Genomic DNA, 22,661 nt, shown 5'->3' with positions numbered 1-22,661 from the left:
AGGTGTGGGCAGCGATTGGAAAGTTCATGTGTAAATAAGAGGTGGAGGCTCCTGGGGTTCTATGGCGCCTGGCTGTCCTCTCTTTTGGATAATTTCAGAAATAGCCACCTGGAAATTAATCCTAAATTCCAACAGATATACAGAAATGTGAGCAGTCTTTTGTCAGAGCTGGTTCACAGCTATTAACAGGCTAACTGTTCTGTCTCTTTTTCTCACTCTCAGAAAACATCTGAGAACATCTCAGAAAATTTTTCTTGTCACAGAAAGCACCCATATATCTGCTGTAATATTCATATGGTATTGTGATCATAGAATGTAAGTTCCCTGGAGGCATGGTTTTTGTCAGCTTTGTTCATTATTGTATTCTTTCATGCTATATATAATATTATAAAAATTATTTTCACTTAACATTATATCATGATCATTTCCCCATGTGATTAAATATTTTTTCATGACACGATTTTAGTGGCTTTACAGCATGATATTATTTAAATATACAATAATTTAACCAATACTGAATGCTGGACATTAATTTTGTTTGAATCTGAAGTCTTCCTAAGAGCAAAGCAGTCATCCTAAGAATTGTTACATAACCTTCCCTGCTCCTTCTAGTTTCCAGCCTCCATGGAGTTGAAAGAGACAGGTGAGGCAAAGTCAATGCATTAACGTTTAGTTTATTGTCAAGAAAAGCTCCCTGTGTTTCTCTTCTACTCATACTCTGACACCAGATGTAGGGGTTTTGTTGCCCCCACACTGACCAATTCTCTGACACCAGCTGGGTGTCCTATAATTCAATTCATTCTGGTACTAACTAGAGTTGGTGCAGACCTTACAAAACCCTAAAAGTCCCACAAGACTGTCCCCACTGTAGACACCAATCGTGAGTAGTAGGTCCCCAGGTTACCCATAACTTATGTCTGACTTGGATACAAATTGAAGGTTCCCACAACCCTCTCTTTGGATTTGATCATTTGATAGAACAGCTCTCAGAACGTACTTACATTTACTGGTTTATTGTGTCACAATGTACTTATATTTACTGGTTTATTATATAATAAACCTATAATATACAATAAATTATATATATATATATAATTTCATTTCATATCTATTCACACTGATTTTGACCTAGTCAGAAAAGAAACAACAAGTCTGCACTACTTATGACGTTCCGAATATGCTTTGCCCAATCCTATTTATTTGCACACATAGACTATCCCCCCTATGATCCTATACTTTGTGTTCAGATAAGGCTTCATAAATCAGGCCCTGGTCTTTTGCTAAAGTGGAATTTGAGGATCTGCCTTGATATCTAATTACTCATTTGAATCTATGTCTTCTCATTTTAATAAGTTAGCATGAGAAGGGGTGCCATAGTCCAGTTTCAATTTCACTGGAATCCTCTCTCCATTTGATCAGCCTCCTTTAAGCCCAAGAGCCCAAGACCACAAATGCTTTGTGGTATCCTCTTTTTTTTACATTGTTTCTCCCTAAAATCTTGCCAACTGTGTAAAACTACTGTATTTTTACTGACTAACCCTGGTATCCATCCTTTAACATTATAGATTTCTCTTCTGATCAGTGCTACCCAACAAAAGAAATGATCATTGACTGATTCACTTTGGAAGTCTCTTTGCAACTCATAAAATCATATCAAATCACTGAAACCTCATCCAAAGGCCCTGGTTTAGTTTCTGCAGTTAATGCACTAGGTCCTTCTACGTCTCCATTCCTAAGATGTAGAATGAGTATAGTAATAATACCCATCTCATAGGGCTGTTATCAGCTTAAGTGGGTTTACAATATTGCCTGGCATATAGGACTAAGTTCTCAATAAATATCAGTTAAATAACCATTACTATTATTACTACTGTACTTTCTAAGAGTGGGTTTTATATTTTAGTGTGAAGACACTGGGCTTAATAAATGGGAGGGGTCTCTGACTCTGAAAACGGTATCTATAGAATATCATAGATGAATTACTGCCTTTTGTAATAACAATTAACCAATATGGAACATTTGATTTACTTCAGTATATTCTGCACAATGCTAGTTCTTGTTTTCATGATGTTGAACGCTTCTGTATTCTGACTGCTCTGTATGTGTGTACTTTTATGGTCACAGTTGGTGTTCAGTTTTTCTGGTGGTGAGAGGGACATTCTAAAATCTTCTCTGAGAGTCCTTGTTGGCAATGGATTCCCCATTGTGTGGCATCATGAGGTTTCCTGTTGTTAAAAGATAAATTAAGTCATATTAAAAATTTTAAGAGTATGTTTGAGCAAAAATTGATTCGAATAAGGCAGCATCAAATCTAGCATAATAGAATGGAGCTCTGAGCTGTACCAAATGAAAGACTTTTGTAGGCAGAAGGGAGCAAGAACAAGGAAATTATTCTAAGCCTAAAAGCAGGTTGGTTATTGCAAAGTCGCTTTCCTTGAGGAGAGCGCAGGGGGCTACAAGACAGATTACCTAGCTAGCGCTGATCAGACGATTCCTGATTTGTTTAAGATTCCACGCCTGGAAGAGCCAAAACTGTAATTAAGTTAAGTCTTGGTTTGGTGACGTGGGGCTGTAACTGGGAATGACGTTGTACCTCAGCTCTTTGTCTTCTTGAAGGAAAGAATTCAGTCAAGAGACAGAGTTTGTGCAGCATCGAACAGCAAGACGTTTTCAGCAAAAGCAAGTACATTCCAAGACATGGAGGGGCTGATCCAGGAGAAGGAAGCAGCCTCTCCTTACATTGTATGAGGATTTTTTTTTTTTTTATCTCTACTGGTAGTATTGTCTCCCTCTTTCCCTTTTCATTAGCTCTCTTCCTCTCCCGCTGAGGGCTTAGTTCTCCCTTTTGGTTTTCAAAGCAGTTTCTGTCAATTTTCTTTTTAGGATTTGTTTGAGAGGCTTACTAAAATGGTCCTGATAAGCAGGATATATACTCTGATTAGCTGGATGTCTACTTTCCTTCTCTGGCTTCTAACAATACATTCCTTTGATTTAAGGGCATGTGTAAACACATCCCTATGGTTTAGGGGTAGGTGTAAGCCTGGAATTCTGCTGGGCTAGTAAGGTACTGGTGACAAACAGGATGGGTTCCCCCTCCTCCGATTTTAAACAGCATATCCCTTGGATGTAGTCCTGGAATCCTGCTGGGCCATTGTAAGGGGTCTTGACGCAAGTAGGAGCTGCAGCAAGGGGCTTTCTAACCAGGGCTAAGTCTCTCCTTCTGCTCATTTCTATCTTTCTACCTATCCTGTCTGGCTTAGCATAAGTGACTTTGTTTTGGGCCTGTTTTCTTGCCTTTTTTTTTTTTTTTTTTTTTAACACACCATTAAACCGGAGAGCCAGATCTGATGAGCCCTACCATCTTTCTGTTCACTTTACGTTCCATATCGTTTGGCCTTCTGAAGCACTGCCTCATCACCATCACCATCATCATCATCATCATCATTATTATCTTAATCATCATCATCATCATCATTATCATCATCATCTGTTTTCACCAGATTAGGAGGCTGTCACTGACTGGGCAGTTGGCAGGAGGCAGAAGAACAAACCCGGAAGTCAATGATTCAGAGTTGCAGCCCATATCACGAGGAAATCACAAAACAAAACAAACCAAACCAATGGTCACTCGAGTGATGGATCCCATTTGCACACAGTTGCAGAAAAAATACAGAGACAATTCCATATGTCCTCAGTGAAGAAATACTGCAGTTCCTCTTCTCTCAAAGGCTAGCTCCTCAAAGACAGGAGGTCTGTCTTTAAGCATCTTGATACCTGTCTCACCATAATCAAATGCCTCCCGTTGACCTGGATCTGTGGCAGAGGACTTACCTGATCTCACTGAATTCCCATCACAGCCTAAGGGTAGGCAGCAGCTGATTCATTGAAGAGCCAGAGGGAGAAAAGCTCTGCGTGGTGAAATAGAGAGTGGCAGAACGAGAAGCCAGGGTCCAGTCTCTCTGACCACAGTGCCTTGACAGGTAGGTGGTGGCGGGTCAGGAATGTAGGCTCTGGAGCTTGGCTGCCTGAGCTCAAATCCTGGCCCTGTCACTCACTAGCTGTGTGACCTTAGACCAGTCACTTAATCTCTCAGATTTGCAAGGTGTACAATGGGGACATAACAATACTTACCTCATAGGGATGTTGGCAGCGTAAATAAGTTGACAGTATTTCTTACTTAGCATGTACTAAGTGTTCAAGAAATACAGCCATAATAACTATTACTATTTATTATTATTGTTATTTCTTTGCCACACTGCCTTTTTCTAAGAGTAGGTCTTGTATTTTAATTTGAGGGGACGGGACTCAATAAATAAGAGGGAGCTAACTTGATCTCTGAAAACAGATTCTTTGGGGTATCCAATATAAAATTACTGTTTGACTTCCCTGAGTATCTCTTAGCATCTTTTCTTTCCATTACATTTGGATCTCACTTGATCCAGTTTGAGTCATTCCCTAGAAAGAGATAGAATGTACTAAAATTCTATCAGGGCATTGTTTCAACACTAAATAGTAAGTCTGTCCATGAGAAGTCATATAAATTTATGGACAATTTCATCTTAAGGGTATAACTGATCCAACAAAGAAAAAGCACAGCAGTGGTACATATGCTACCTTTTGGGGGAGTTCTGTTTCCCAAGATAAATACATAGTTCTGAAGATTTTAATCCATGAAGATTTTTATTTTATAAAATGTGGAATAAATGATGTATTTTACATACAGAGAAGCTTATGGATTGCAATACATCTAATTTAATTTTTCCCTTAAATAATGGTTGCATAATTATTAAAATGAAAATGTTCTTTTCTTTTAAGCAAGGGAGGAATTTATACTTATTGCACTTCTCACTTGACCAAATTAATTTTGTCCTTCTAGTTCACTACTCGGTGGTAAATTTAGTGACACATGGTGCCAATCATGTCTTTTAGTGTTTGCAACTGTTATGTGGGTGTGGTTGGGTATTAAGAGAATATGGGGGCAGTGAAAGAGGATGCTATGCTTTGCATATTTTATTTCTTTCACTAGAAAAACATTTTTAGAAGTGCACAGATATTTGTACTTTTCAAAGACATGAAAGATAATCTTTATATCCAGAAAATTTTGTTGGGAAAAAAAATCATAGCAAGCTGTTGCTTTTTAAAACAAATTTTAGAAATTTCCTTGTGGATACAGATTTCTCCATTATCAAGTTACTCTCCCCCAACCCTTTCCATATACTGTGGAAAAGAGGGAAGAAAGGATATCTCTATGTGCAGTCCACACTTGATTGGCCGGTGTTAGGCTCCACCTCCTTGACTGCGGGGTATATCTGCACAAATTATTCGAAATTCTTCAGCTAGGGAAAATTGTCTATCCTCCCCAACTTATTTATTTATTCAATCACTTATTGACATCTGTATGGATTAATGAGTACTCGTTAATATTTATTTTATACTCCAAGCTATATAAACCAATAGTACTTTATTAATATTGTTCCTGTAGTCGTTCCAGTTTTGTTGCTCAGAGTTCCACTGGAAGCTCTTACAGTTGGCTCCCAGATGCCTTTGACCTACTCCCATCATTTTTGTTTTTCTAAAGCACCTCCTTACTTTCTGATACAACAAGATGCTCCAGGATCATCTTGTGTATTTCCTGCCCTAGTCCTAGATTCAGCCATTTCTCTCAAGAGCCCTGGTTCCTTTTATCAACGATTGTATTTATAACCCAGATCTGGGCACTGGGTGTCCTCCTTGGTACTGGCCTCTCTCAGCTGAAAGAACGGGAGATACATCTAACTTATGTATGTACACTTATCTAACAATAATTGTATATTGAACCAACTGTATCTATGAGGATACAGTTGATCTAATGAGTTCACACTGAGGTTTCCAACGCTATTGCATTACTACACGGATCATTCTAGTTTTCTCTTGTTGCTTATCTATAATGTTGCACTCACCATCTGCCATCCATTTACTTAATTGTTCAATTCTGGTATGCTTTCAGAATTGTTAACCCATACTCCAATGGGAAAAAAAAACTTACCAACTAAAGTATGGTACTTATGTACAGTTCCTATTGCCTTTAGTCTTAAAGACTCCATTCATTTCCAAAGGTACTTAGGTCAGCAACTTATTCCTCTTGTGTCGGGGGGGAACAAATTTTCTTCTTCCCTTTAGGTTCTTTTGTCTGGTCTAATAATCAAATCGACAAGACAGATTAACAAAAAAAAATAACCAAGTTTAATTATATATATATATGTTTATGAACCCCATATACTTGAGAGAGTCAGAGACCCCACATACGTGAGAGGTTCAGAGACAGAACGTTAAAATGAAGTATACATAGTGTCCTGAGCTAAGAATGAGGTGAAACGCCTTGGGGCTTCAGAGGGGAGGAAGGTCATTCGTAGGATGATAAGCAGAGCAGGTGTTCAGTAATTAGATGTTTGCTTTGCCCTGTAGATAGGACATGAAAAATTGTTTCTGGCAATTACTTATGGGCAAGTCCTCAAATTTAAATTCTTTAAGGGGAGGTAAAACTTTCTTATGAGCCTGTAGGGTCTCAGTTGCTTTCAGCTCAAAATAATTCACATGCCAAAGTGGCACATCTTGGGGAGGCCTTTTCTGAACCCCTTTATCCTACCCACTTCAGTGAGGTTGTTTCATACATTGGCAACACATTTAGACTCTTGTTACATCCTGCATTCTCTACTGGGATCCTACAACCTCTTAAAGAGATTTTTAAAAAATTTACATACATTGAAGTTTGCCCTTTGTGTTGCAAAGTTCTGTGGGTTTTTTTCAAATGCTTAATGCATTGTGTTCACCATTATAGTATCATACAAAATAGTCTATAAAACTGAAAAAATAATCTCCGTGCTTCACCTATTCAAACCCCCCATCCCCACCCCCACCCTGAGTCTTTGGCAAGTACTGATCTGCTTACCATTTCTATAATTGGCTTTCTGCAGGCTGTGTTATAATTGGAATTACACAGTATGTAGCTTTTTTCAGACTGGCTTTTTTCACTTATCAATACACATTTAAGATTTACCCATGTCTTTTTTTGTGGTTTGATAGCTCTTTTCTTTTTATTGCTGAATAACATTCCATTTTATGCATATTGCACCATTTGCTTATTCAAATGGAAGGCATCTTGGTTATTTTCAGCTTTTGTTGATTATAACAAAGCTGCTGTTAACATTCACATGCAGTTTTCGCATGAACAGAAGCTTTCAAATCAGTTGGGGAACTACCTAGAAGTGCAATTGCTGAACTGTATGGTAAGACTACATTTACTTTTTTTTTTTTTAAACTATAGCAAAAAAAAAAAAAAAAAAGACTACATTTACTTTTGTAAGAAACTGCCAACGGCCTTCCAACATCTTGCATTCCAATCAACAGTGAAAGTGAGATCGTGTTGCTCCACATCCTCACCTCTCCTTGGTATTGTCAGTTTTTGTTTTAGTCATTTCATGTGCTTATTTGCCATCTGTATATTCTCTTTGGGGAGATGTCTATTCAGATCTTTTGCCCATTTTTTCATTAAGGCATTTGGTTTTTAGTGTTGTTGACATTTAAGAGTTCTTTGTATATTTTGGGTACCAGTCTTTAATCAAATATGTATTTTGCAAATATTTTGTTCCTGTCTGAGGTTTACCTTTTCATTCTCCTAAGAATATCTTTCCCAGAATTCCTCCCCCACCCCCACCACCACAGACACAAGAGGATCTTTCTAATTCTTCAAAGTTGCCATTTAAGCGTTCTTACAAGTTTATAGCTCCAGTGGCTTCTGCTACACACAGGCAGATGTTGGCTGTGACTCTGGATTTGCCTTTTTCTTCAGGTTGGGGGTGGTGGTTTGCTCTGCAAAGTCAGTTCTTTCACGTGTCCAAGAAAAGTCACTGTTTTTTAATTTGTTCAGGTCTTTCTTAGTATAAGGGTGGGGTGAAGACTCCCAAACTCTACATGTTATAGCTGAAACTGTAAGTCATTTTTAATGACCTATCTGTTTTATTCTATTAATCTTTAAACTGTTGCTTCTTAATGGGGCATGACACATCTCTGCGATGTTTTACTCATTCTTTCTCCCCTCACTGCCATCTCCCCACCATTATGTGTATACATACTGTATTTGTCACCTGTGGACCTCTATGAGAATTTCTTTTCTGTCTTTGTTTTCACTATCTAATAGCTTTACAGTTTTTTAAAATTAAATCTTTGATACATCTTGAACATTTTTTGGTGAAGGAGTGGGATAGCCATCAATTTTTATTTTTGCCCAGCTGCCAGGCCATATTTCAGATAAATCAATCTTTTCCCCACTGATAAAAAATACTTTCCTTTTTTATATATTGAATTTAAAAATATAATTGATCTATTTCTAAACTTTCAAATTTGTTCCAAATTTTTCTGTTACTTTACTTCTGTGCCAGTACCAGTATTTTAATATAAGTTTCATAGCTTGGCAAGTTACTAAGAAATGTGGTATTTTTAAAATAGTAATACATTAATTATATAGATTATTTTAAGAATAATTGATGTCTTTATCATTACATTGCCTCTTTAAGAACAAGTATTTTTTTATTTATTCATCTTGCATTGTATCTCTTGGTGGATTTTTTTCCCCACATAGATCCAACACACTTTTTATATTTGAACTATTTTATCTTTTCATTATATTTTCTTAGCAGTTATTATTTGTATATAGGAAAGCGATTGATTTGGGGAAATTAATTTTGTAACCAGAGATTTTACGGAGTTATCTCATTGTGTCTAATCGTTTTTTAGTTGTCCCTCTTGAGTTTGTAGTTATATAACCATCATTGTTATATAATGATAATTTTGTCTTTTCCTTTCTATTTTTTGCCTCCTTTATTTCTCTTGCCTAATGACAATGACTAATCCTTTTTAGAACAATATTAACAATGTTAACTAAAAGAACACACTTTATTGTAATAGACTATTTTTTTTACCACAATTATCTCATTGTCTTGTTCAACTGTAATGTCCATGGGGATAGGGAATTTTATTCCTAATACCTAACATAATATAGTCATAAAATACAGAGGGTGCCAAAAAATGTATACACATTTTAAGAAACATCTCTTTTTTGGCACCCCCAGTAGTTATTTGATAGAGAGCTGTTGAATTTAGTCAGGGTAAGGTAAATTAAGTTGAGCTGAGGTCGGTAGATAGACACCCAACACAGATACATTAGCCTATGTAAAGTTATTATTCTTGAATGTCACAGGGTTAGCAAAAGTGCCTCTTCATCAGACCCATGAAAGTCTAATGTGAGTCCCATAGTTAGAAAGTATGATTCTTGACCACAATTGGGCCCTCAAAGAGCTGTATCCTTCGGGCCTGTCTCAGGTCAGTTGGAATGAGGGAACACTCTAGCCCAAGGCCTATATTTTAGGCACAACTGCCCTGGAGGACAGAGCTTTACATTTTTAGAGATGGCATATACACAACAAAAGAGAAGTCGAAGAGCTTTGTAGATTCTACATAGCCATCCTGTAGCATAAGTCTTATGGCATCCTCATAGCAAGAGGATGAACCTTCCCTGGTTCCTATGTGGGACTCCAAAAGTGGTCTTGTATTGGGGTTAGGAAGATGGAGGCAGCAGCTTGGCTTTCCTGTGTATAATAAGCATCAAGACTCTGAAGAATGTGGAGAGGCAGACATATATCTACAGCATGTCTTAGAGGTCTCTCAGTGGGGCCTGCCTGGAACATGGTCAGGGTAACAGAGCATCAGTCGTGGGAGCATGAAAAAGACAGCTCCTGGTTGGAATAGAACCAGAGTGAGAATAATAGCAAGTGCAATAAATAAACCAAAGACACCTGTATTCTTGGGTTATGAGCAGAAGCCAAAGTAGTCACAGTTTAGTGGGCTCTCAAATAAGTGAGAACTTGAAACTCAAAGGCTTTGGCTTGTGGCCTGATGGACAAGTGTCTCTGGCTAGGTACTGGCTCCTAGAACTAATATGGTGGCCCAAGAATAGTACTCTCCTTTTCAACTCTATTCCAGTAAGTCCTTTATCATGCATCTCTATTTCAGAGAAGATTGCCTTTAACTTTTCCATTAGAAAAATGAATATTATGATGGATTTCATTTATCCATTGAAGTTAATTGGCCATGGGCAATAATACTAAGCACTGTTTCTAGTAGAAAGAAAAGCAGAGGGATGTTGTTCACAAATTGCTGTGGGGAAGTGGAGAGCATGGCTCATTTGAGGAACTGAGGCTTCTGATTAGCTGTGCTAATTGAGGCAGGCTGGATGCTTCTCAGCACCCAGCAACTTATTCCCCAATGGGGTTTGTACATTTGTTCTTTCATTCATTAATACACTTATTTATTCATGAAACCCTTTTTGAGCGTATATCATATGGCAGTGCACAGAACTGTAGAATCATGCACAGAAGTGTAGAATCAAAGAGGAATAGACACCTTTCAGGCTGGTGTGTATATCATGTCTTTATATAGCATGTCAAAATAATATTGGTCATGAGCCTCCAGGAAAAACTTAAGGAGACAATGATCGCTCTCCCCAGGAAAAGGCACATAAGCCCCTAACTTTCCATACAGTATCAGCCACTGGATGCATGCCCATGGAGCCCCTCAGGGCGAGATCTCCCACCAGGAATGCAATGGACCTCAGGATCAATGGCCGAAGACTGTGCGCCTCATGCTTCGGGGGAGCGAATGCCATGTTCTCTGACCAAGTCTTTTTTGTATAGCATGTCAAAATAATGTTTTGTCCTTTTATAACCCATCTCTCTTTCTTTCTCTTTTTATTTGAACTCCTAACTATTTTCCCCTACCTATTTTATTTGAACTCCTAACTACTAGAGGAAATGGTAGTCTATGGTAGTCTCATATTACTGAATACTGGTGAGGGCTTAGTTGAGGATGGAGCCTCAGCATTTTGTAATATTGCCCGTTGGTAGATTGTGTTTACTGCCTCCAGAGAGCTGGTAGAGATTTGGGTTGTACTGATGATCCATGGTCTTGCCCAGGATATATGGCTTGTGAATGGTAGTCAGAACACAGAATTTCTGATTCCCAGGTCTGTTCTTCTACCACTGGCTTAACTCTCGTTCCAGACCCTGATTCCATCTCTCGTCTTATCAACTGGCCTGAAAATTTTATGTAACATCTGACAGGCATTTTTTTCTCACTGGGATTAAGAATCTGTTTGCCAGAGTCGTTAGAGACAACTGTGGAGTTAGTGAGGTGTTTTTCTGATTAAAATGAATATGTTAATACAGTATCCCCACTATGGCACACATAATTTTAAAGGCAAAAAAAAAAAAGTATTTCAAAGGAAGTATTTTATCTTACTTAAGAGATGAAACAAAACTTTTTTGTAATCCCCAGATGACTACAATCATATTTTTTTCCCCCCAGAGCTTTCCTTTTGATGAAGTAGGACACCAGTGTTGCCCAAATAGAACAAAAAATGCAGAAGTTAGGAAATGAAATGCTGACAGACTCATAAGCTCAGGGGCCAAATTGCACCACAACGATTTCTCACATTTTTCAACTTTCAAAAGACCCTAGAGACATCTTTTATTGCATATTTTATGGAGCCATCCGTCTTTTCATCCGAGCTAATTTACGTTCAAAACTTTAAATAAAAATTCTCCCCATGTCAGAGGGACAAAATTTTACTCAGTATGCTTGCTCGTAGAAAATTCACAGGGTTCATCATGGAAGAAAGAGTCTTGGCACAGCCCCGAAGCCTGGCATACCTGCCACTATGGAAACTATACTAAGTACACATTTCTTGTTTTACGTGTTTTCCTACCTCAGCCAAGAATAATCAAAGCCATAAATCATCGTAGGTAACACATCCTTTTAGGGACCTTCCTTTGGATTTGCTGACATGGTATCATTTAAAATTCATTATATTTCAACTGAGACTCCATAAAGAGGAAGGCTTTCTTCAAATCCACGTTTTGCTGCCTGGGAGTAAGAGACAGAGGCAAGATATGAAGGAACAGTGCTTTACCTGGGGTAAGGCATAGTTACTATGGTAACTATATGAAGGAAGTGGTTTAAACTCAAAAAAGTTTAAATATAACCACTAACCTAGACATACACAATGCAAGTCCAAGGATATTTGTATATAAAGTATGCAGGGCTTGATATAGGGAAAGCAATAAATATATAATCAATTGTTATCTACTAATACTCTTATTGCTACTGCTGCTTTTCAAATCAGATTTATAAAAAGTACCTGTCATAATTCATATTAATCATAATGGAAATTCTCCTGAGCTATTTTCACATTTATTGTGAAAGATGCCTCAATTTCCAGAAGAATGTAGGTCAGGCTAGTAAGAAAGCAAGCATAGAGGAAACCCTAATTTTAAGTAAAGCTGCCAGCAACCTTTTTCCAAGTTTTTTGGAGCATGTTGACAGCATCTCTTGGGGGGATTGTTAATATTCAGTGTTAGGAATAAGTATACTTGTTTCCCAGTAGTTAATCGAGAGAATTAGGTTTGGAATAGAGAAGAACTTTGGTGCTGTTGGTGTTTTTAGATGAGTGTAATGTTGGTAGAGAGGAGGTAAGAAGAGTGCCCAAAAATTATCAGTATTTCTCAAATTTGTGTGCATAAGAATCACTTAGTGTGCCTGCTAAAAATGTAGATTTCCAGAAGATATAGCCCCCAACAATTTTTTAAAAATTAGTTTCAGGTGTACAAAACAATGCAATAGTTAGACATTTCATTCCTAGTTAGACATGTCACCCCTCACAAAGTGATAACCTTCTTCCCCCAATCTGTTGCCCCTCTGACATCATATATATCTATTACAATTCCATTGACTCTATTCTCTATGCTGTGCTCTATATCCCGTGATTATATATATTAAATTATAGTTGACGTACGATATTATTCAACTTCAGCTTCAGGTGTACAGTGCAGTGATCAAGCATCTACCCCGTCCATAAAATGGTCTCCCTAATAAAACATGTTCCCATCTGACACCCTACAAATCTTTACATTATTGATTATATTCCCCAAACTGTCTTTCATATCCCTGTGGCAGTATTGTAGTTACCAATTTGTACTGTCTAATCTCTTCGCCTTCTTCCTCATCCTCACTCTCCTCCCTTCCAGCAACCATCAGTTTTTCCTCTGTATCTCTGAGATTATTTCTGTTTACTTTGCTCATTTTTTTCAGATCTTTATATTCCACACATAAGTGAGATCATATGGTATTTGTCTTTCTCCAACTGACTTATTTCACTTGGCATAATGTTCTCTAGGTCCATCCATATCATTGCAAATGGGAAGATTTCATTTCATTGTATAAAAAATATTTTATACAGTGGAGTATTACTCAACTATAAAGAAGAATGAAGAAACCACAGTTTCTTTCTTTTCTTTTCTTTTTTTTTAAAGATTTTATTTGGGAAGGGGAACAGGACTTTATTGGGGAACAGTGTGTACTTCCAGGCCTTTTTTCCAAGTCAAGTTGTTGTCCTTTCAATCTTAGTTGTGGAGGGTTCCGTTCAGCTTCAAGTTGTTGTCCTTTCAGTCTTAGTTGTGGAGGGCACAGCTCAGCTCCAGGTCCAGTTGCCGTTTTCTAGTTGCAGGGACCATCCCTTGCAGCAGTAGAACCGGCAACCTTGTGGTTGAGAGGATGCATTCCAACCAACTGAGCCATCCAGGAGCTCAGCGGTAGCTCAGCTCAAGGTGCCGTGTTCAAGAAACCACAGTTTCTTAATCGAGTCGTCTACCAATGGGCATTTGGGTTTCCAAGTTTTGGCTATTGTAAATAGCACTGCAATAAACATAGGGGTCTGTATATTTTTTTCAATTAGCATCATGGATTTCTCTGAATAGGCACATAAGAGTGGAATTCGTGGGTCATAACATATTTCCATTTCCAGTTTTTTGAGATACCTCCATACTGATTTCCATAGTGGCCGCACCAGTCTGCAATCCCACCAAGAGTGCACCAGGATTTACTTTTCTCCACAACCTTGCCAGCACTTGCTGTTTGTTGATTTATTGATGATAGCCATTCTGATTGCAGTGAGGTAGTATCTCATTGTGGTTTTTATTTGCATTTCTGTAATGACTGGTGAGGTTGAGCATTTTATCGTATGTCTGTTGGCCATCTGAATGTCCTTTTTAGAAAAATGTCTCTTCATGTCCTCTGCCCATTTTTAAATTGGGTTGCTTGTTGTTTTTTTTTTTTGGTGTTGAACTGTATGAATGTTTTATAAATTTTGGATATTAACCCCCTATCAGATGTATCATTAACAATTATCTTCTCCCATTCAGTAGGCTGCCTTTTTGTTTTATTTGTGGTTTCCTTTGCTGTGAAAAAAACTTTTAAGTTTGACGTAATCCCATATGTGTATTTTTTCTTTTACTTCCCTTGCCCTAGGGAATATATCAGTAAAAATATTACTCAGAGTAATATCTGCAAATTTACTCCGTATATTTTCTTCTAGGAGTATTATGGTTTCGGGTCTTACATTTAAATCTTTAATCCATTTTGAATTTGTCTCAAATATGGCATATGGAAGTGGTCCAGTTTCATTTTTTTTGCATGTGTCATCCAGTTTTCCCAGCACCATTTATTAAAGAGACTGTCTTTACCCCAATGTAAATTCTTGCTTCTCTTGTCATAGATTAAATGACCATATATGAATGGATTTATTTCTGGGCTCTCTATACTGTTCCATTGATCTATGTGTCTGTTTTTATGCCAGTACCATACTGTTTTGATTACTATAACCTTGTAGTATGATTTGATGTCAGGTAGCATGATATCTCCCATTTGTTCTTATTTCTCAAGATTGCTGTGGCTATTTGGGGTGTTTTATGCTTCCATACAAATTTTAGAATTATATGTACTATTTTTGAGAAAAATGTCATTGGTAGTTTGATAGAATTGCATTGAATCTATATATTACCTTAGGTAGTATTGACATTTTTAACTATATTAATTCTTTCTATCCATGAACATGGTATGTGTTTTCGTTTATTTGTATCTCCTTTTATTTCTCTTTTCAGTGTCTTATAATTTTCTGAGTACAGGTTAAATTTATAATTTTCTTATAATTTTTTGAGTACAGGTTACTTCTTTGGTTAAATTTATTCCTAAATATTTTATTGTTTTTGAAGCAATTGTAAATGGGATTGGTTTCTTGATATCTCCTTCTGATAGTTTATTATTGGTGTATATAAATGCAACTGATTTCTGAATATTAGCCCCCAGTGATTTTGATTGAGAAGGTAGAGAGTAGGGATCAGGAAGCTGCATTGTCAAGAAGTTCCCCCATCTAATTCATCTAATCCATGTTTCACATTATGAATTGCTGGGGACCCCGTCTTGACTTTGACTTGTACAAGATTTCACAATAAAATTCACTAACTTGCCACTGTGTGCTTATATTGGCAGCACTGTACAAAGAGCTCAGTAGGTTTTATAACCTTGGTATATCAGTGTATCACAGCTGTGTTTGTGTTGACGTGTGGCGGTGTCTTGCTGAATGACGTTCATTATTGTTGTTGCATGTTTTTTGTGCCATCAGGAGAATATCTAAGCTTGAATTAGAGCAATGAACAAACATGAAATTTCTTGTTAAACTTGGCAAGATTGGAAGTGAAATTAGGGATATGTTAGTCCAAGTTTATGATGACAATGCCATGAAGAAAATGGCAGTGTGCAAATGAATTAAACATTTTTCTGAGGGGAGAGAATGTGTCACTGATGAAGAGAGGTCAGAGCAGCCAGTAATGAGCAGAATTGACGAAAACAATGCAAAAATTTGTTGAATTGTGTGTCAAAATTGTTGGCTGACTGTGGAAAGCCTAGCAGACCAAGGAAACATCGATAGAGAAACAGTTAGGAGGATCTTAACTGAAAATCTTGGCATGAGAAAGGTGTGTGCAAAAATGGTCCTGAAGGAGCTCACTGATGAACAAAAGCAAAGGAGAGTTGAAGTTTGCCAAGACCTTTGGGAGAGGCAAGACCATGTTTTGGGCTGTGTTGTCACTGGTGATGAAATATGGGTGTACCAATATGATCCGGAAACAAAGCATCAAAGGGTGCAATGGAAGTCAGCCAATTCTCCGCAGACCGAAAAGTTCTGTCAGTCCAAATCAAGAGTTAAAATGATATTGCTAAACTTTTTTGATATCAGAGGGACTATTCATTATGAAATTGTACCAACTGGATGAACAGTTAACCAAGTTTACTATTTGGAAGTGTTGAAAAGTCTGCATGAAAAAGTTAGATGAAAATAGCCTGAATTTTTCACCAACAGTTCATGGCTCTTGCATCACAACAATGCACCAGCTCACATGGCACTATCTGTGAGGAAGTTTTTAGCCAGTAAACAAATAACTGTACTGGAACACCCTCCCTACTCACCTGATCTGGTCCCCAGTGACTTCTTTCTTTACCCAAAGATAAAGGAAATATTGAAAGGAAGACATTTTTATGATATTCAGGACATCAATGGAATACGACAATAGCTGTAATGGTCATTCCAGAAAGAGTTCCAAAATTGCTTTGAAGGGTGGACTAGGTGCTGGCATCAGTGCATAGCTTCCCAAGGGGAGTACTTTTAAGTTGACCATAGTGATATTCAGCAATGAAGTATGCAGCACTTTTTCTAAGATGAGCTCATGAACTTAATTGTCAGAACAATTAATATATGATAATACTTCTAGATTCCATTCTAAATGATAATAATAACTTATAAAATACACTCATTCTGTATCCCTGGATAGTGGTAGTATTGCACATTTTGTTTAAAAGTAAGCAAAACAAGAACATGAATTACATTTAAAAATTCAGATGATACAATGACAGCATGACAATTTACATTACAATAAATATTTTAGTGTGGTGTGCAAACAAAACATTTTTACTAAAATGTAGCAGTATATGAGCTAGACCCCCCACCCCATAGAAATAATGAATTTGCCAAACATAGCTTATTAGTATCCAAATGCTCATGATTCTCAGGTTATTTATGGGCTACAACCAATCTCTTACTTTATATCATCAACTCCTTAACTACATTAGTCTGTATTGCGAACCAACCTCAAATCAACATACTTTCAATAAAACATGAGAGCGTAATGCTTTTGATCAATAATAGACTGACAGAACTTAAATACAGTTTTCACACAGAAGTCGCATAATGCATTGGCGGAAAAACTACTAGATTAATGGTATGTTGCTTATCACATTATCCCAGAGATGACAAATAACTTTCCTTCCACATTTAGGCAGATATCATTCATTGATCATACCACTCTTACTAGCTAAATCAGAAGCTGCTTCAGAATTTTTTTAAGCAGAGGTAGTCACAATCAATCTCTCAGAGTTGGCTTGAGAATGAAATCGCCCCACACCAACCAAAAAGCACTTCTCCATGTCACATACATACATTACTTTCTCTCTCCCTCCATCCTGGGCCAACCTTTCAGAAAGTAGTCATGCATATAACTCATAATGAAGCAAAGTCTTGGTGGAAGATACTTTTTTGCCATATAATAAATCAAGAGCAAGATTTCCTTGTTCTTCAAAACAAGCATGAGACTCCATGTCTGTTTTTGTTTGTTTTCTAGAGATTCTCCCTGTAGTGGCACATTTGTTCATAAACGTGCAACAGATAGTTTATATAGAAGGCAGTGGTTCCAGTCTACATATTCAAAGTCATCAAAGTACTGAAGAATCAAGAAGACTATCTTTCTCTTTGAAGTTCCAATTTAAAATAAACCAATCAATAAAAATTCTTACATTGTTTTAGGAAAGTATCATGTGTGTCAATTTAACCATTTTTAATACTTTGCCAATGTTTGTCTGTTAGCGTTGATATAACAAAAATACCACAGTCTGGGTGGCTTAAGCAACAGAAACTTATTTCTCATAGTTCTGGAAATTAGGAAGTCTGAGATCCAGGCACTGGCCAATTGTCTAGAGAGGGACTGGTTCCCGTTTCTTATACTGTTGTCTTCTTCCTGTGACCTCACATGGCAGAAGCCCTGAAAGAGCTCTCTGGGGTCTCTTTTATACAGGTACTGTCCTCATTCATGAGGATTCTGCCCTCATAACCTAATCACCCCCAAAGACTCCACCTCCAAATACCACACATTGGATTTAAGTTTCAACATATAAATTGGGGGCAGGGCATAAACATTCAATCTATAGCAGCCAAATTGTATTTTGTCACTTTTCTATAAAAATCTATATTTTGTTAATTTGTGAAGCTTACATCTTATTTTAAATCTAAAAATAAAATGATCATTTTAGATAACTTACAATTCAGAAACCTATATAAAAGAAAACTAAGATGATCTATAAAATCATTACCCAAAGATAACCACTTTTAACACTGGTATATTTCCATCCCTTCTGTTATCTATGAATCTTCATATGAATGTGTCTTTTTCTTTTATTTTCCCAAAATATCTAGCTAATTTTGGTACAGTGTTTGCATCTTGCTTTTAAGTAATGTAATATTTCATGAGCATTTAATTTAAAATTAGAGTATGAAATTAAATTATATTTTCAAAACATGTTTTTATGTATCTTACTCTGGTTTGTCTGAGGAGCAGATGTCAAGATATGATTAAACCTGCAAGGATTTTATTAGAAGTGCCTGTGTGAGAGAAAATAAGAAGGGAGTCAGATAAGCCTGAGCTAGCCATCATACTGTCATATAAGTCTGACCAGGAATGGGTCTGCCCTGGGACATTGTCTCCTTGGTCATTAGCTGGGAGCAACCCTGGTGCAAGTTCAACAATGGATTTCAAAATGCAGCATCCAGGTGGGCCCTTGGTCAATTATATTCCCTGTAGTTGGAGGTCTGTGAGGCACATTTTTATGGTCCCCGCATTAAGATTGCATGATAATCCATCATATGGATGGATTTTTTTCCCCTAGTCTTTTCCGACAGTTGTACATCAGTGATTATTTTCTTAGTTGCATTCCTAGTAATGAAGTTGCTGGATCATGATATGAAATTTATTTATAGATATTTTATACAATATTTACTATTTCAAAAGTTTTTCCAAATAAATATATGTATAAACTATGATTTATTTACTTTAATCTCTAGTTATTTGGAAGGTATATATCATTCTATCAGTAGCTATCTTTAGATTTTTCAAGATAATTTTTCAGTTTGCACTTGACACCAGCCTATAAAATAGTTAATTAAAACATCCTTATAATCTTATCCTCTTTAATTTTTCATATCCATCTGTATGGATATCACTTGGAGTTTGAAGCTAAGATTATTGTCATTAAGTTATGTTATTAAATTAAAAATAAACTTCTTTCAAGTTTATGTATGTTTTATTTTAGCAGTTAGTATAAAATTAGAACTAATAGAGTATTACTATCATAAATAAGCCAAAATAAACAAATAAAATCCTTTTTCTAAGAACCATACTTTACAAGAGAATCACCTGTTATGTTAACCAAGTGTGTGTTTTGATATTGGATTTTATGTTAACAGCAACATCCCAGGGGAATAAAGCTATCTTCACTGAAATAGAATTTTCCCTAAGATTGATTTTGAACCAAGGAACTTGAAGCTGATTTAATTATACTGCAGAATACTACTGTGATTTGGCCACCAAGAACTCTTTCCTTCCATTCATCAGTGAAGTTGTCTGCTGGCTAGGAAGGCTGTCTTCCATCTCTAGCCATAGGCTGGCGTCATCCTTTTAATGAGGATCAATTTCCATTTCTCCCACCTCTGTGCTGCATAATATTTTACAGCAGAAATATGTGCCCTCTATTGTAACATAATTCTCCTGGCCACATGATGATAAAATGCTGACTTCATGCTGAATATGTAATTCGATATCCATCTCTCTTGAGGGGAGAAAGTTTTAATCACTTCACATGGAAAGTATTAACAGCGTAAATCGATTACAAACCTACAACAATCTGCATATGTTTTCAACACATGGAAGTGAATTCTTTGTGAACCGTAATTTTCTTATTTACCTACTGGCATTTTTTTCATTTTTTCCTCATTGTCAGGGAAATAGGCCTTACTATGTCTATATCCAAAGTGCTAATCTGTAAAATCATAAAGAGGGGTAGCGCAGGGCAACTGGCAAAGGTGTGGTGGGAGATTAGCATCCTATTAAAAGAATAACAGAATTGTCCCGTGCAATATTAACCACCCATAACACCATTTCGTCTGATAACAGCCAGCTCTGTGAATATTTAACTTTCATAATGTTTGCTTTACTGATAGTGGGTCAGTTCCATATATGAAATATAAGCCTATTGTTGATTATTAATTAGGCCTGAGTTAAACTTCAGAATGTAATATTCTTTCAATAGTGACACGTGTAATTTATTATATGGTGGTAGGTATTCACAATATGAGAACTTTAGGATTTAAAATATCATAGGTTTGAAAAGAATCTTGATAGGCTATCTTATTCATTCAAATATTTATTGTAAATCATGTATATGCTAGATAGTGAAGGACATTTAGTGAGAGATTAGAAGCCTTCTGTCTTCCTCCGTACTCAGGCTCTACTTTTAGGGGAAAATGAAATAACCTCATAAGAACACAAAGCAGTGCTGGTTGACAGACATTGGGTCTCTTTCGAATTCAGAGCACAGGAGAGTGACGTGGGCAGCAGACAAAGACCCAGCAGAGGAAGAAACAGTTGGAATGCTGTGGAAAGAAGGGTAGGGTTTGGGACAGGTGACGGGAGCAGCAGGGAGCCAGACAACACCTGCTGTAAACTGTCAGCACTCATTCAATGGGTTTGTAGGTCAACCAACCTCCCAGCTGGCTCAGGCCAGTCCTAACTGTGTGAGGTTGAAAATCCTGACTGCTTTTTCAGAAATGTTGATGACTGGGGCAGGTGAACGCCTCTTGGAGGGATATCTAACTTCTTTGATCTAGTGATTTATAGAAGGCCTCTTTGATATGAACACAGGCTTATCTTCTATGACACTTCAAAGCACCCCATGTTTTAGTCAAACACATTGCTTCCTGTTCTCGTGGCTTAAATGTATGAACTAGTGTTATGGGAGTGCACGTAGAGAAAGATAAGCTAAAAGGGAACCTGAGGCCAGTATGTGATGCGGTGTCACGTCATGCTTGAAAATGAAGACCTTAATTATTAAAGTGTTAGGAAACCATTGATGGGGTTGGACTTTTAATTGGGAAATGACATAATTGGATTTGCACTTTAAAGAGATGACTGAGTACAGTGTTGATATTGTAAGGTTTTCAAGCATCAAAGTTCTGGAGACAGACTGCTTGGTGTTTGGATTTCCTCTCCCACCTTATTAACTCTGACTTTATTGACTTCTCTAAGCCTGTGTGATGTGATCTTATCTGTAGAATGGGGATAGAAACCATTACCTGTCTTATAAGTTTATTGTGAGAATTAAGTGAGATGATGCATGTAAAATACTTAGTTTAGTATCTGACACGGATTGCATTTAGTACCTGCTGGCTGTTATTATTCTTATTATCCCTCCAGCGATAGTATAAAAGATGAACGACTCTGCTGGCAGCTTGAAGGAAGGGTTTGGGGGACAAAAGACCAGCTAGGAATCCATTCATGGCAATATTTTAGAAGTGACCTTGACACACTGAATTAAGGCAACAGCCTAAGGACTGACAAGGGCAAACAAAGTTAATACTAAAATCAACAGGACTCGGTGTCTGAGTAAATGTGGGGAGTAAAAAAGAAGTAGAAATCACAGTGATCATAAGGTTTCTAGCTGTGCTCACCAGTGGTGTGGTGCATTTATCAAAATGCAGAACAAAGAATCACCAGACCTTGCTAGTGCCCCACTCATAACCCCAGCACACAGCCTTACAGCTTGAGTGCACGTCCAATGCCCAAGGGCTTTTTCTGGTGGCAGGGCAAAGCAGATGGGAAGTGCTGGGGAATTCATGTCCTGGTCCAGCCCTCAACCATTGTTTGACAGGAGTTTCGGGTAAATACCTCAGATGAGATTATGTTGAAGTTTGTATTCTACTCCCAGAGTTCCCGGTGAGATTAGGCTTTAGGTTCCAATAGTGGTAACTTGTGTGACAGCTAAGCCTTTTTAGCTGCTTCTCTTTCTGGTCTCATTGCTCCAATCCCCAAATAATTACTCCTGGATCACCTTCCAAATAAACCATTTGCACTAGAATTCTTGTTTTGGGGTTTGCCTCTGGAAGACATGAAACTAAGAGAGTAGGGAAGGAAAAAAGACCATGGAGAACAGGAAAATAAATTGTCTTAGACATTTTGAGGGAGAGCTGCTTTTGGGATGTTCAAGTAGAGATGGTCCAGAATGCAATGGAAATAAGGAAGGTGAAATTTAGTAAATAGTTGGGCTCTGGTATTCTAGATTGGAGAGTAAACTACATAAAAAAGTGCTAGTTGAAATCTTGGAAGAAGGCATTCCCTCAAGGATGGCTTGTATGTAAGAAGTTTGAAAAAGCTAATGAAAAATGGTCACAAAAATGATGTTCTGAGAAAGGTGAGAGCAGAACAAGAAGGTGATGTTATGGAAGCCAGAAGACAAAATTTTTCAGGAAAGAGAGTCTGAATTTTAAAAAATTAAAGTACAAATTCTTTTAGAGAAGTCCATATTTCATTCTTTTAGAGAAGTCCATGTTTCATCTTTGTGATGGCCAAGGTTGTCTCATA

Source organism: Rhinolophus hipposideros (assembly GCF_964194185.1).
Source record: "Rhinolophus hipposideros genome assembly, chromosome: 5".
In the NCBI taxonomy this organism is placed as follows: Eukaryota; Metazoa; Chordata; class Mammalia; order Chiroptera; family Rhinolophidae; genus Rhinolophus; species Rhinolophus hipposideros.
Note: the sequence above shows the minus strand (reverse complement) of the source record.